A 3228-nucleotide genomic window follows, 5' to 3' on the forward strand; every position below is an offset into this window, starting at 1 on the left:
GTATACACCTCTGTAACTACCACCTCAGTCAAGGTAAACACTTTTATTACTCTAAAAAGTTATTCAGTGACCCCTCTGGTTAATCCCCACCCTCACAGGCTACTTCTGTTCTGATATCCTTTAAAAATTTTCTTCCAATTTTATTGAGATATAATTGACATACATATAGCATTGTATAAGTTTAAGGTCTACAGGATAATGACTTGACCAATATGGTTTGTGAATGATTACTACAGTAAGTTTAGTTAACACCCATAATCTCATATAGATACAAAATTAAAAAAAAAATTTTTAAGTTCTCTTTTTTGGGGATAAGAACTGTTAAGATTTACTTTCTTAACAGATTTCAAATGTAACAGCAGTGTTTACTATCAGCTTGCTATACCTTACCTCCCCAGTACTTATTTTTATATAACTGGAAATTTGTACCTTTTGACCACCTACCCACCGCCATCCATGTTGTTATAAATGGCAGGATTTCCTTCTTTTAATGGCTAAATAATATTCCATTGCATGTAAATACCACAACTTCTTTATCTAGTTATCTGTCAGTGGACACTTAGGTTGTTTCCACGACTTGGCTATTTTAAGTAATACTGGATGAACGTATGGGTGGGGAGCATATATCTCTTTGACATAGTGTTTTCATTTCCTTCAACTATATTCCCAGAAGAGAAATTGCTGGATTATATGGTAGTTCTGTTTTTGATTTTTGAGAAAATTTTATACTGTTTTTCATCGTGGCTCTACTAATTCACAATTCCATCAACCCTGTGTAAGAATTCCATTTTCTCTACCTCCTCCCAAACACTTGCTGGACTTCCCCATGTATAAGACGCACTCTTCTCCGAAAATTTTGGGGTCTAAAAACTGGGTGCATCTTATACAGTGGTTGTAGTTTTTTTACTTGCGTTTCCCGCTTTTTCTCACTTGTCTTTGCACTCATTGTTTCGCACTTGTTACCAGATGAGGCAATATATGAAGACAGTGATTCATCATCAGACACCGATGGCTTTAGGCGACCCCTGTGTTTTGGTCATTTGACCCCCGCCGGGGTCGCGACCCACCGGTTGAGAACCGCTGAGCTAATGGATGGGAGTTTTGACAGTGATGAGGAGTTGTATGAATTTTATGATGAATAAAACTTGTGTTCGGCCCTGGCCGGTTGGCTCAGTGGTAGAGCGTTGTCCTGGCGTGCAGAAGTCCCGGGTTCGATTCCCGACCAGGGCACACAGGAGAAGCGCCCATCTGCTTCTCCACCCCTCCCCCTCTCCTTCCTCTCTGTCTCTCTCTTCCCCTCCCGCAGCCGAGGCTCCATTGGAGCAAGGATGGCCCGGGCGCTGGGGATGGCTCCTTGGCCTCTGCCCCGGGTGCTAGAGTGGCTCTGGTCGCGACAGAGCGACACCCCGGAGGGGCAGAGCATTGCCCCCTGGTGGGCAGAGCATCACCCCCTGGTGGGCGTGCCGGGTGGATTCCGGTCGGGCGCATGCGGGAGTCTGTCTGACTGTCTATCCCTGTTTCCAGCTTCGGAAAAATACAAAAAAAAACCCAAATAAACAAACAAACAAAAAAACTTGTGTTCAATAACTTTATGTAATACAATTTTTTAAAATTTTAGGCCCCAAAATTAAGGTGAATCTTATATATGGGAGTATCTTATACGTGGGGAAATATGGTATCTCTTGTCTTTCTGATAATAGCCATTCTAAAAGGCATGAGGTGATATCTTGATATTTTGATTTGCATTTTCTTTTTTTTTTAAATATTTTATTTATTCATTTTTAGAGAGAGAGGAGGAGGGAGGAGCAGGCAACTCCCACATGTGCCTTGACCAGGCAAGCCCAGGGTTTTGAACCGGCAACCTCAGTGTTCCAGGTCAATGCTTTATCCACTGTGCCAGCACAGGCCAGGCGATTTGCATTTTCTTAATGATTAGTAATTTAAGCACCTTTCCATGTATCTGTTGGCCATCTGCATATGCATCTTCTTTGGAAAAATGTCTGTTTAGGTCATTTGCCTATTTTTAAATTAGATTATTTGTTTTTTGCTATTGAGTTGCATGAGTTCTTTATATATTTTGGCTATTGACCCCTTATCAAATATATTTTCCCATTCAGTAAGTTTCCTTTTTATTTGTAGTTTCCTTGCTGTGAAGAAGTTTTTTAGTTTGGTGTAGTCCCACTTGTTATTTCTTTATTTTGTTCCTTTTTCTTTAGGTATCATATCCAAGAAAACCATTGTCAAGACTCGGATTTCTATCACCATGGATTAGATTTGTCTGAGTTTAAATTTTACGTGAGAGAGAACATAGAGGATTGACTCTTTTCCTTCTTTCTTTCACACTACTCATGTATTTTTTTCTGATTGGAAAAAAATATATCCTTCATTATCAACATTTAATAATATATAATAATATTAAGTAGCATTAAAAATGGTTGTTTTTAGATCCCCTTCCTATAGGTAACCAATGAATCTTGGTATATTTTCTTATAATAATTGTTCTCAAAGTCTGGTGTCCTGACTAACACCATCGGAGAACTTGTTAGAAATGCAACATTTCGGCCCTGGCTGGTTGGCTCAGTGGTAGAGCGTCGGCCTGGCGTACAGAAGTCTCGGGTTCAATTCCCGGCCAGGGCACACAGGAGAAGCGCCCATCTGCTTCTCCACCCCTCCCCCTCTCCTTTCTCTCTGTCTCTCTCTTCCCCTCCTGCAGCCAAGGTTCCATTGGAGCGAAGATGGCCCGGGCGCTGGGGATGGCTCCTTGGCCTCTGCCCCAGGCGCTAGAGTGGCTCTGGTCGCGACAGAGCGACACCCCAGAGGGGCAGAGCATCGCCCCCTGGTGGGCAGAGCGTCGCCCCCTGGTGGGCATGCCGGGTGGATCCCGGTCAGGCGCATGCGGGAGTCTGTCTGACTGTCTCTCCCTGTTTCCAGCTTCAGAAAAACACACACACACACACACACACACACACACACACACACACACACACACACACACACAGAAATGCAACATTTCTATCCTCGTCCCAAGAGGCCTACTGAATTAAAACCTCTAGGGGTGGGGCTCAGCAAAGTGTTTAAAGAAGTCTTCCAGATGTCTCTAATACATATACATGTATTTGAGAATAATTTTCTTAAGAATTTCTTCTTTACTTTCCTTTTTTCTTTTTCTTTCCTAGGTGAGCTCACACACTATATTCACATTTTTACATTCTATTTTTTCATGTAACA

Source organism: Saccopteryx leptura, chromosome 10 (genome assembly GCF_036850995.1).
Source record: "Saccopteryx leptura isolate mSacLep1 chromosome 10, mSacLep1_pri_phased_curated, whole genome shotgun sequence".
Taxonomy (NCBI): domain Eukaryota; kingdom Metazoa; phylum Chordata; class Mammalia; order Chiroptera; family Emballonuridae; genus Saccopteryx; species Saccopteryx leptura.